The 13,500-nt window shown below is 39.1% G+C and overlaps 1 protein-coding gene across 3 annotated transcripts in view; it reads left to right on the forward strand.

Annotated features, from left to right (window-relative positions):
• Positions 1-1,037: 1,037 nt before the first annotated feature.
• LOC124271447 overlaps positions 1,038-13,500 on the forward strand; it is a 50,367-nt gene continuing 37,904 nt past the window's right edge. For 2 of the 3 annotated variants that reach the window (XM_046706602.1, XM_046706604.1), the window contains exons 1-2: positions 1,038-1,140; positions 6,886-7,054. The gene's annotated coding sequence lies outside the window, so the exon portion shown is untranslated. The remainder of the gene's footprint in view (positions 1,141-6,885; positions 7,055-13,500) is intronic. The other variant, XM_046706603.1, reaches the window with a different exon arrangement.

Here is a 13,500-nt window from a genome sequence, read left to right on the forward strand (position 1 = left end):
ATCTTTCCCCATTGTATATACTACTTGGTTGAAGCATTGAGGAAGACACGTAATTGTCAGGAACCGCCTATATCGTGAAACATTTGACTTCTGTAAACACGTTGGTTGCTCTGACTGTTGTCTCGGGATCTTCTCGTTCACCCAAGTTCTCGTGGGTTGCTGTCATGTGGTAAAAACTATAGGAAGCTTCAAAACATTTTTCTAAGCCTTTCAGTGGTTGTTTTAATAAAAGTAACTCCTAAATAACCTAATATGTTGTTTGATTCCTTTGTTCTGTATATTCTGATATAAAAGCAAAATTTGCATTTGTGGAAGACTTATCATCTTGTGTATCTTCGATTTCCATTGGTAGTTTGAATATTTTTCAGACTGTTTCAAAGTTAGCTAGGATTTTCCTGCATCGCATCTGCAGATAATCCGAACTTTAGTTGCAAAATGTCCAACTGTATAGGATCAGTACTGATCCAGCAATGGTCAGCTCCATACACATCGGACTGACCTGAGACCTGGTCATGTACCGCTGTACCTATGCACTAGATTCCTTCTGAATAATAACTCATGGAGCATTTTGTCAATACTCGAATATATGGAGACAGCCAGTGTGAGAAATGATTAATGATGATATTTTCGTAGGTGATGCTGTAGCCAAAATGCGAAACAACAAATTATTGATGATTTTTTTGTAGGTGATGCTGTAGCCAAAATGAATCTCTACTACATAGTACGTTCCCTATTTTCAGTTTGGAATATATGGTAATCTTTTAAATCAAGAACCAAATCTACATATATACAAGATATCAAGTTTTCATAAATCCGCTTTTTGAAACGCACATGGACGTCAATTACGTTCACGTGCACAACAAATGCCAGAAAACTATGCAATATAATGCGATATTAATATTCGTTTACATCGGTCTATCAGATAAAAGGACGCTCATGCCCAAAGCAAAATACGATGATTATAACTTGCCTTAAGGAAACTATTACGCACCTATTTCCGGGTATGTTAGCAAACAGGTGGTCATCACACACCCTCTCAGGTATGCGTTCGTTTAATCGACTGGTCTGTTTTCAAGGGAGGCAAAATCCAACTAGTGTGTGGAGAATTTTACATTGGTGTAATTATCAAACAACGTTTGCGTGAGTAATTCCACGACAACCATTCCTAAAACCCGTCATACCACCTCGACAGTCATTTATACTAAAGATGGCATTGCATGTGTCTAAGTTTCTACGTCATGACTATTAATATTAGCATGCCCAAAATGACTAAATAGAAATTTCTTTCTGTAATTTATCATTCATATATGCCTCAGAAAAGCAAAACACTTTACTTTTTGGAAATAGGTTCAGTGAAACAGAAAATACAGCCATTTCTTTACCTGAACCGGTCACACACCAACGTCTTCCATCAAAGCGATTGTAACACTACAATAGTTGTAAATCACTACAATCCAATTGTAACTTTGACTTACAATCACTCCACTGTTCCTCAAAGCAATTGTAAGTTACAATCACTTCCGTAGGTTGCGTATGACCATCTGTAACTTACTTAGGATCGATTGTTGTGTATGAACAAGATGGCGGCGTTTGTTGCAATTCATAAACAAAGGAGACAGAAATTTGGCCCTGAAAGGGTATTTCGAGACCGTAGTCGTGTTGTTGATGTTTACAATGATGCTGAAATATTTTCAATGTACAGAATGACGAGGGCTTCCATTCTAAAACTGGTAAGCATGCTAGAACCTGGGTTGTCCTCGGACACCCAGCGTTTACATGCACTTTCCGTAGAAAGCAGGCTAGCTATTCTCGAAACGTTCGTAGCCCTATGAACTTCTTAAGCCCATTCTTAACACACTGGCTACGATCAAAGTTAAGAATTCTTAGGACTACGAACGTTTCGAGAATAAGGGCCCAGGGCCCTGTTCCTCAATGCGATCGTAGCGCTACGACAGTCGTAAGTCTATGTTAAAGTATGGGAGTTACGATCACCCTAGAGCTACGATCGCTTTGAGGAACGGGCACCAGTACTTTGCGATATCTTGCTAAGGGTGGATTATTTTTTATCTGCTTGAAAGGGGAAGCAACTCTCACCAACCGAAAGGAATGTCAATGCATTATTTCTAACTTTCGTACAGAAGATCACGATTGTAATTTACAATCGAATGATTTACAATCGCGATACTTACAATTTCCTTTACAAAAGCTTTGAGGAATGGCAATAAATTGTTATTTACTTATAATTGTAAAGTTGATCGTAGGGCTTACAGCTGATTGTAGCTAATTGACTGCTTTGAGGAACGGGCCCTGATCTAAGGTCAATATATTTTTAATTAAGGTGAAAATGATAAAACATAAAAATCACAAATATGGTACTAAAAATGTGGGCAATAATTTTAGAAGTGTCAAAATGTGAGGTAATAATACAGCATAATCTTAACATATTTGTGATTGTAATAATTTTCATTGCAATATTCATAACATTAAACAATATTCTTCACCTAAGTTTTATGGAGAATGAAGTGAAGTGTGGAAACAATCCTTCAACTACCATTTTTATGCAAAAAGATTCCTATCCCACGGCATGTAATGCGGGGGGATATAGTCAACGCCTAGTAGGTCCGTCCATCTGTCTGTCCATCCGTCCGTAATCATTTAGTTTCTGGAGCATAACTCAAAAACCGTTCAATATTTTTCAACAAAACTTGGTAGATATATCAAACAGAAGTTAAGGTGATGCCTTTTGCTATTTACAGGTTTTTGTCAGTTTTAGTTTTCTCGGTTTCCATGGAAACGTTTTGGACTTCTGGAGCATAACTCAAGTGCCGTTCAATATTTTGCTGCAAAACTTGGTGGATATATCAAACAGAACCTAAAGTGGTTCCTTTTGCTATTTACAGATTTTTGTGATTTATTATTTTCTCAGTTTCCATGGAAACGATTCGGACTTAGTCTCAAAAAGGAGGGGTGGGTTTGATTTCCGGAGCACAACTCGAAAACCGTTCAATATCTTTCCACAGAACTTGGCAGATATATGAGCCAGATGTTGAAGTGGTGCCTTTTGCTAGTTGCTGATTTTTGTATTTTTTATTGTTCTCGGTTTCCATGGAAACGATTCGGACTTAGTCTAAAAAAGGGTGGGGTAGGTTTTGTTTCCGGAGCACAACTCAAAAACTTCTTAATATCTTCAGCAAAACTTGACAGATATGTGAGGCAGATCCCCAAAGTGGTGCCTTTTGCTATTTGCAGATTTTTGGCATATTTGTTTTTCACGGTTTCCATGGAAACGATTCGGACTTAGCCTTACAAAGGGTGGGGTGGGTTTCGTTTCCAGAGCACAACTCAAGAACTTCTTAGTATTTCTCAGCAAAACTTGGCAGATATATGAGACAGATCTTGAAGTCGTGCCTTTTGCTATTTACAGATTGTTGTCATTTATATTTTTCTCAGTTTCCATGGAAATGATTCGGATTTAGTCTAAAAGGGAGGGGTAGGTTTCGTTTCCGGAGCATAACTCAAAAACCTTTTGATATTATTATGCAAAACTTGGTGGATATGCGAGGCAGATTCCAAAGTGGTGCCTTTTGCTATTTGCTGATTTTTGTAATTTATTATTTTCTCGGTTTCCATGGAAATGATTCAGACTTAGTCTCAAAAAGGAGGTGGGTTTCGTTTCCGGAGCATAACTCGAAAACCTTTTTATAATATTATGCAAAACATGGTGGATATGTGAGGCAGATTCCAAAGTGGTGCCTTTTGCTATTTGCTGATTTTTGTAATTTATTATTTTCTCGGTTTCCATGGAAATGATTCAGACTTAGTCTCAAAAAGGAGGGGTGGGTTTTGTTTCCGGAGCACAACTCAAAAACCTCTTAATATCTTCAGCAAAACTTGACAGATATGTGAGGCAGATCCCAAAGTGGTGCCTTTTGCTCTTTGCAGATTTTTGGCATATTTGTTTTTCCCAGTTTCCATGGAAACTTTTCGGACTTAGCCTTACAAAGGGTGGGGTGGGTTTCGTTTACAGAGCACAACTCAAGAACTTCTTAGTATTTCTCAGCAAAACTTGGCAGATATATGAGACAGATCTTGAAGTGGTACCTTTTGCTATTTACAGATTGTTGTAATTTATTATTTTCTCAGTTTCCATGGAAATGATTCAGACTTAGTCTCAAAAAGGAGGTGGGTTTCGTTTCCGGAGCATAACTCGAAAACCTTTTAATATTATTATGCAAAACTTGGTGTATATGTGAGGCAGATTCCAAAGTGGTGCCTTTTGCTATTTACAGATTGTTGTCATTTTTATTTTTCTCAGTTTCCATTGAAACGATTCAGATTTAGCCTCAAAAGGGAGGGGTAGGTTTCGTTTCCGGAGCATAACTCAAAAACCTTTTGATATTATTATGCAAAACTTGGTGGATATGTGAGGCAGATTCCAAAGTGGTGCCTTTTGCTATTTGCTGATTTTTGTAATTTATTATTTTCTCGGTTTCCATTGAAATGATTCAGACTTAGTCTCAAAAAGGAGGTGGGTTTCAAAAACTTCTTAATATCTTCAGCAAAAGTTGGCAGATATGTGAGGCAGATCTCAAAGTGGTGCCTTTTGCTCTTTGCAGATTTTTGGCATATTTGTTTTTTCCAGTTTCCATGGAAATGATTCGGACTTAGTCTTAAAAGGGAGGGGTGGGACTCATTTCTGAAGCACAACTCAAAAACTGTTCAATATCTTTCAACAGAACTTGGCAGATATATGAGGCAGATCTCGAAGTGGTGCCTTTTGCTATTTGCAGACTTCTGGCATTTATATTTTTCATGATTTCCAAGGAAACTTTTTTGACTCAGTCTAAACAGGAATCATGCTGGACTTTAAGTAACTGTCAGATGCTTTGTTCTTTCAAATGTGTCGGGGGATATGTCATCTTCTGATGACTCTTGTTTTGATGAAACAAAAGATATTTCAAAGACAAGCAAAATATCAAAATAGATTTTTGTCCATAGTGTAGACATCACTTACAACTGGAATGGCTAATGCTAAATTTATTGAACAATCTCTATCTGTTTTTATCCCCCTGGCATATAATGCGGGGGGGGATAGATATAGTCGTTGCCTCGTCCGTCTGTAGTCATTTTGTTTCCGGAGCATAACAAAAAACTGTTCAGTATTTTTCAACAAAAATTGGTAGATATAACAAACAGAACGTAAAGTGGTGCCTTTTGCTATTAACAGATTTTTTTCATTTTTATTTTTCTTGGTTTCCATGGAAACGTTTTGGACTTAGTCTTAAAGGGAGGGGTGGGCTTGTTTCCGGAGCATAGCTAGAAAAACGTTCAATATTTTAATTATCACCCGCAACGCATTTGCGGGGGGTATTAAAATGGACTCCGTCCGTGCGTCCATCCGTGCACATTTGTCTTTTCCGGAGCAGAACTCTAAAACGTTCAATATTTCTTCACCAAACTTGGCACATAGATAGATCTGGTGGTGTACTGGTGCCTTTTGGTAGTTTTGGAACTCTGAATAAAACATTTTTGGCGTTTCCATGGCAACAAGTTCGACTTAGAATGAAATTAGTGGTAGTGCTCTTTTCCGCGGAGCAGAACTCTAAAACCGTTCACTATTTCTTCACCAAACTTGGCACATAGATAGATCTGGTGGTGTACTTGTGACTTTTGGTAGTTTTCTGTGGACTTTGCCCTGAATACCAAGTCGCAGCCTGGGAGAAAGCCTTTGCTGGAGCAACCAGCATGGAGAATGATTAGTCTCTCTCCTTTCCCTAGAGGCAGCTTTCTACGTGACCCCTTATCACCCCCATCGGGTACCCACTGACTGCTGGCAGTGTGCGAGGCATTGACCCAGGTCTCGTCCAAGTACACTGGCTCGAACCCTTCCTCGCGCTTCTTCTTTATAGCCCTGAGAAACTTATTTCTCAAGCGAACGATATCAGGGCGTACACAGAGTACTGACCTATTCTCCCCCGAAATATACTTATAACGATACCCGAAAGAGTGTAAGAGTCGCCAGAGTGTGTACTTTGATACTCAGAGGTTGTGTTCAAATGCTTTTTTAAAATTTTCAGCGACATGTATTTGTTTTCAGAATAGAGCTTGTTGATAGACTGCCTTACAAGGTTCTTTTGAAAGTTGTCCAAATGTTTTAATTTGTGTGATTTTGACACGACCCCTACCTGCTTCGCATCACCCTCACAATGTTTGTGTTCCAGAACATTTGTCAGTACCCTTGCTGATACTCCTAAAGCTTTTGCTGCCCGCTTATGGCATTTATTAATGGCATAAAATGGTTTGCCCCTTTCGGCTTCAGCACGGAAAAATCATTACACTTTAATCATCAACTGTTTCATGTCAGCATTCAACTTCATTGTTCATCAGGCATGTGTATTCCGCACGATGAGATAGTGGCTGTTCCGTTTCTTCGGTTTCACCCCGCCGCAACAGATAACAACTTTTGCGTTTTCAATGATGATAGTTTCTTAAACAACTTTTTTGGTGGAGTCCGGAAAATTTTCAAATATCAGAAAGCTGTTGGGTATTAGTAAATGATAAACATGTGTACTATTTATATTTCTGTGGCAATTTTGTACAATGATAAAATTTGCAATTCATCGGTCCGTTTCTGACTCAAACGGACTGTAGCTATGGCGAGAGTTTCTTGACACAAACCTTCATAAAGGATACCTCAGAGTGAAATGCATGCTTTCCATCCAGAACCGTTGATGCATGTGCTAAAATTATTGTTTAGCGGCACTGTGGATGTGTTTGTGTGAAGTTTCGTATGGACATCAAATTCCACAGCATCATCTCATAAACATGAACGCTTAGTTTCATGAGATTTCATTTTTTAACACTTGCGTTTCCTTTGCTGTTCAGTATAGTTGGCAGAGAATCAATGATTTTCGGAGCCCAAGAACTATGTACAATCAGCTACGAGAACATATGGAATAACAAGTGAATGCATCCATCTCTGAGCTCAGCACTGGATTAAGGACCACCAACTCCTGTAAAGTCACCAACCAAGGAAGAAAAAGTCTTCAAATATTGTAAGTACTACTTTACATTGTTGGTTTCTTGTCTTTCTAACTTATAGTACAGTACGTACTATAAGGTGTCATGGCCAATATCTAGTCTGGTATGGAAAGCAACTTTGGAAGTGAAATTCCAACTGTGTCCTTAGCCAAAAGTGTAATTCAGGTAACATTTGGTACTGAAACAACATCTTGTTTAACAGATACAGGGGCATCCATTTGCTGCATTTCGTCTGCTTTTTCTAAACAAAGCTTTCAACAACCCTGTACTTGGAAACTCACCCTTTCCACAGATTGAAGGTGTTGGCAGCGAATTGCACAAAGTGTTGGGTTCAGTTGTGTTAGATTTTTTCATTGAAGATCAGGAATTTTCACAACATTTCTATGTCCTGCCCTCATTACCACAGTCAGTCCTACTAGGTGAGAACTTCCTCAATGACAAAGATGCAGTCTTAGATTATAGCTGCCATTCCCTCATAATAGGCAACAGCACCTCTGATAGGCAATATATCAATTTCATTGCCAATCCAGATCAAGAAATTTGTGGATTAGCAAAAACAATAGATCAGATTTATATCCCCCCTCTGAGTGAAATTCATGTCAAGGTAAGACTTCCTGAGGCAAAAGATGACTCCCTCATTCTCATTGAACCAATTGCCTCCCTCACTGCTCATTATCCCCCGCCGTGCGTTTAGAGCAAAGCGGGGTATATAGTATTAGGATCCGTCCGTCTGTCCGTACATACGTACGTACTAATTGGAATATCTTAAGAACCGTTCACTAGATTCTTTTCATATTTGGTACCTAGGTTCATCACACTATACGAAAGGGCCAAGTTAGGTTTGGTGACCTTGACCTTCATTTCAAGGTCACAAGGGGACTTTCACGTTTTACCTGCATGTTAAGCTATCTCAAGACCCGTTCACTGGATTTTCTTCATATTCAATACCAAGCTTTATCTAGGAAAGGAGCAGGATTTCAGAATGTTAACCTGAATTGTCAGCGAGATATTTTAAGAACAGTTCACTGGATTTTCTTCATGTACTTACAAGACCTCCCTTGAATGTTTTTCAATAAGCAATTTTTTAGTACTTGTTTTGCATATTTCATACACTATGACATTCATGTCAAGGTCAAAGTCAGTCTTGAAAATATGTGTGTGTTTGAACAATTAAAGAGCAATATAATGTTTTTGTTGACATTTAACTTTATCTGAAAAGGTTTCAGACAAGGGTACAGTTGTACGAAAATTTAGTTACATTGACAGCCACTCTATCTTTGAAATTGACTGTGATAAACCTTTAATAAATTCAGTTAACACTGACATTAAGAAAACAATGACACTAGGGATTATGTCAAAATTGCTCAAGATTTAGGATTTGACTTGACCAAGACACAACTGACGCCAGACCAACAACAAAGACTACACAGGTTTTTAGGACAAAACAGAGACAGGTTTTTCACAAGTCTTGCAGATTTAGGAAAAGCTGACATGCACAAGTATGTCATTGACACGGGCCACCATCCCCCTGATAAGTGTATGCTACATCGTCAATCTCCTCATCTCCAAAAAGTCACTGAAGAACTTGTAGAAGATTTTCTCAAATATGATTTAATTAAGGAGTCCACTTCAATGTATTCAGCCCCCATCATTTTAGTTAAGAAATGTGATGGCTCATATAGATTTATTTGTGACTACAGAAAATACTATAATTCTCCACTTTGCATTCAGCAACTCATGAGCAAAGTGCTAAGAAAATCAAAGTTGTGTTGATTTACATTGATGGTTTGATAATCTACAGCAAAAACTTTGAAGAACATCTCCAACATTTGGAGCAAGTCTTCTACTATCTCAAACAGGCAAAATTAACACTGAAGCCATCAAAATGTTATTTTGCAACACACAAGGTTTCATTTCTGGATCATGTTTTATCGTGTGGAGGTGTTCAAGTTAATGACAAAAAGGTTACACCAATTAAAACCTCCCCAATACCCAAATCACAAAAACAGGTTCGTTCATTTTGAGGCCTCACAAACTTTTACTGAAAATATGTGAAAGATTATGCGAATATAGCAATGTCATTGAATGCATTGTTAAAATAGCATTCAGAGGCAGAAACTGGTAAGAACCCAAAGTTCCAGTGGTCACTTGAGTGTGATCAGGCTTTCAACACACTCAAAGATGCTATGTGTAGCACACCTGTTCTGGCTTATCCAGACTTTGACAAAGAATGTTTTCTCACAACCGATGCCAGTGATATGAGCATAGGGTTTGTCTTAAGTCAAGAAGATGAGAAGAATAATGAACATCCTATAGCTTTTGGAGGCAGAGCTCTTCACGGCAGTGAGAAGAATTGGAGCATTACAGAAAAAGAAGGTTTAGCTTTAGTTGAAGCCATTAGATCATTTCATCCATACCTTGCAAAGTCCAAATTCACTGTCTACTGGATTCAGAGGTTATAGATGCCAATAAACAAGTCAATGACCCACAGCTTGACAGCAACAATACAGAGTCAACAAGTTCAGCCAATGATCAATCACCTGCGCAAGAAGAAGGTAAGAAAGCCAATTCAGAAACCAGGGCAGGTAATCCAAGGGCTCCAACCAAGAAGAAGAAAGGCGTTCAGGAACGCTCAGCCTGACCAAATACAACTGTTACAAACCAGAAACAGAGCACCCCAGGTCCAAGTAATCCCACCAAGGAGAAGGAAAATACAAACAAGGGAAAAAGTGGATTAAATAGTAAGCATCATCAGCCAAAATCAAGACCACAATCAGAATCAAGTCAGGTTCAACAACCAACCCAACAACCAACGTCAAGCAATGACGCCAAGGTTTTCAATCCTGATGACATTCATTCAATTCTTGCTTCCAAGAAAGCAAACAACAAAATCTACTACAGGGTGAAATGGAAGGATCCAGAAAGAGGAAACACATGGGAATATTGCAGCAGCATACCAGACTCAATTCAGAGGGAATTTCATGTGAAGAGAAATATGTCAGGAAACCGACGAAAACGGCCACTGAAGAATCACAAGTTCTTCAGCCAAAGAGAATCAGCACAAGATAATCAATCGGTCAATGTTCTTTTGAAGAATTTCAAACAGCAATTGACCATAACCAAACAGAAATCAACCATTACAGACCTGGAATTGGATGTTGAACCATATCCAATGGTACCAAGATACCTACGAGAATTCAATGACGACGTAAAGAAAGTTGCGGGCATAGAAATGGTTCAAGGTGACTGCTATGTCAAAGTCTTGTATAGCTACGACAACAATGATCCTCTTATCCACACAAGTTATTTTGAATCTGTTCTTCCCCACCTCATACAGGACTACATCAATGACAGCTAGTGGGATCTCTGTAAGTGGTTCGAAACAAACACCCCTGAAGATGAGATTGATCTAGATGTATATCCAATCTATAGACGTACAACATTGTATCACACGCATGTCACAGACTCAAGATACCATACCAATATTCGCTCCTGATATATACCTGTGGTCGCCAGATAGCCATACACCTGCAAAAGGTACAAGATCGCCTTAATAAACGCTACTGTTAAGCTCTGGGGTAGGTCATTTTGCGTCCAATCATTTCATTTGTGATACCTGACGTCACTAGTTGTGAGCAAATGGCATCAGCCTGATCATCTGAGTTATTTGCATCACAACAAATTTTGAGCATTGATCTGATCAACCAATCTCAAAAGCAAAGTGAACTTACACAAACTAAGAAACGCTTAATGAAAACGAAATAAATCGTAGCGAAGTGGAACAAACTTAACCAATGGGAAATGAGAGCAAAAAAAACCGTAACAAAGAGGAATGAAGAAACCAACGCAAAACGGAAGTGAATTAAACAAACGTACAGGCTGAGCTGAATCAAAATGAACCAAAATTGAGTGAAGTAAACTCAAACTAATGAATCAAAGCTAAAATAAAATAGAATAAAATAAAAATCCCTAAACAATTAAGATGTTTAAAAGACTAACAAAATCAATCAAATTAACAAGGTACCTAACAAATGGTTCTTAACACAATATGTATATGTATGAATGCAATGAATTTATGCACTTGTTAAATGCACAAGCATTTATATACATTTCTAGCGGTTAGAACAATCGAAAAAAAAATACATTATCAGACAATAAAGGTATAGTTTTTTGATGACGTAACAATTGAATGACGTCCCGTAACTACGCCATTCTATTATTTTTTTTATTATTATAGGATATTTATATAGCGCACATATCCAGACAACTAGTGCTTGCTCAAGGCGCTGGTATTTTTCCCCTCGATCACTGGATGTCAATCTCAACGGCACATCATATTATCAATCTCAACTCCCTGGGGAGTATACACCTCGTGCAGCCACTAGGCACACCAAGTTATTGAGACTTTCTCATCCTAACGAGGTACCCATTCACAGCTGGGTGGACTGGGTCACATAGTCACAGTACTTTGTTCAAGTTCACTGCACGTTGCTGTACCCGCAACTAGGTGTTTGCACGAATTCATGTAGCCACCATGAATATACCAACGGATTCCTGGGTTCTTTTAAGTGCACAGGGTTGTGTACTGTACACTAGGGGTTGTGACAACACTGAAAGAGTCTGGACACAAAGTTGACTCCAAGGTTTTCACACCTGGTCACAAGTGGGCTCGATCCCGGCACCTCATGCTCACTGGATCACTAGCCTGGCGCCTTAGCCAGCTCGCCCACCGTGCCCCCTCGTAATCGAACCATTTTACATTACGTCACAATGTAAGCGACGTCACGATGCATGTCAGTTGTCATCACCTCGTACGGCCTCCTACATTAAACTACTCCGTTGCATCTCGTTTCTTGGTTTGCAGTTGCTTCATGCAGCTAACATCACTGGTGGAAACATTACGTTTATGTTTTACAACAGTTAAAATGTGTCAATTCGACTCACAAGTTTTCAGCAACACGGTAACGTTCGCAATGTTTACATTCCCACAATGCAATCGTGGAATGTCGCTTGACTACTCAACTTCATCTGGATGTACTGATCTAAACTTACGTTGGTTGTAGAAATGCGACGTTCATAATTCAGAGAAGATATTTAATCCGAACGTAAACCGTCATCAAACTGTTTTCATTTGTTTTTTACTGGTAACGTTCATCTTAACGTAGGGGGGCAGACACATCAATAGAACACCGTGCCAGTTAGCCGTGTGCGAGGATTCTTAATTTAGGTCACCGACACTGTCGTTTGTTTTCTGCCTTAAATTAATTGTAATTATCCTTAGAAAGTATTAATTTGGCATCTTAGAAAATGAATATGTATGAATTCAATGAATTAATGCACAAGCATTTATATACATGTATATATATTTGCTCATACATGAGGTGAGGTGAAGTTGGGTTTTACGTCGTGCTTGGGAATATTTCGCTCATATGACGACGTGCATGCATGTGTATGTGTATGTGCGGCTGCTTGTACTAGCCCAGACTTAAGCTGGTTTTATAGTGCTAGCCCACTGAGATACCACGCCGCAGTGAAGCATGAATACCCCACTCAGACACAGTATACTGACTCCGAGCCGACCAGTCCTTGTTGTACCCATTAATGCCGGGCGCCAGGCAGGGACCAACAAGTACTATATTTTAACGTCTTTTGGTATGACGCGGTCGAGGATCGAACCCGCGACCTTCCGCTCACCGGGCGGACGCTCTAACCACTACACCACGGAGGCGGTCTTTGCTCATACTTGACATTTATGTGTTTATTAACCCATGTACATTGTATTATTCACTGCCCATGCATTATTCCAGGTAATGACCTCAATGTATAAAAGTCACCTTTTACAATGCACTAACAGACAATTTGTTTGCAGGAAAAAGTATCTTTATGAATGTATTGCGCACAAACCAAAATAAGCTAAATTATATTGTTGGCAGCAAGCTAACTCTCTCTTGTTTTGAATTTTTCATGTAAATCATCTGCATGCATGGGATAATGGACAAGTTGACTCCAAAATCAGGATGTGGAACCATCACTAGGCCTCCTGCACTACAAAAATAAGTTTGTTTCCGAACACTGAAACTGAGAAGAAACGCCATGGAAACAACCATTTCCAGTTGGTTTCCAGGTAGTTTTCTATAGTTTCATTGTGGTTTCCATGAAAACTGAAACTGAATTTTGCACCGTTTCTGGGCTGGTTTCCAGTGTGATTCATTACCCACTCCTCTAAGCAGGATCCAGGATCTGTGTGAACTGGAACCAAAAGAAGCTCTACAAACAGGCAATTCACCCGCTGAAAGTGGCGCTCCGGAGGCAAGCGACGCATTGAAATAAAGTGGTGGTCCATTACCAAAGGGTGCAACATTGTAGATGGATGTGGAAAAAATCCCACAAGAAGTCACTCACAGGTATCACAGGAGGGTGAGAGAGAGCCAAACCAGAATGATCCATTGTACCAGAACA

This window comes from Haliotis rubra, unplaced genomic scaffold, assembly GCF_003918875.1.
Source record: "Haliotis rubra isolate DU_JTF1 unplaced genomic scaffold, ASM391887v1 Scf160, whole genome shotgun sequence".
Taxonomy (NCBI): domain Eukaryota; kingdom Metazoa; phylum Mollusca; class Gastropoda; order Lepetellida; family Haliotidae; genus Haliotis; species Haliotis rubra.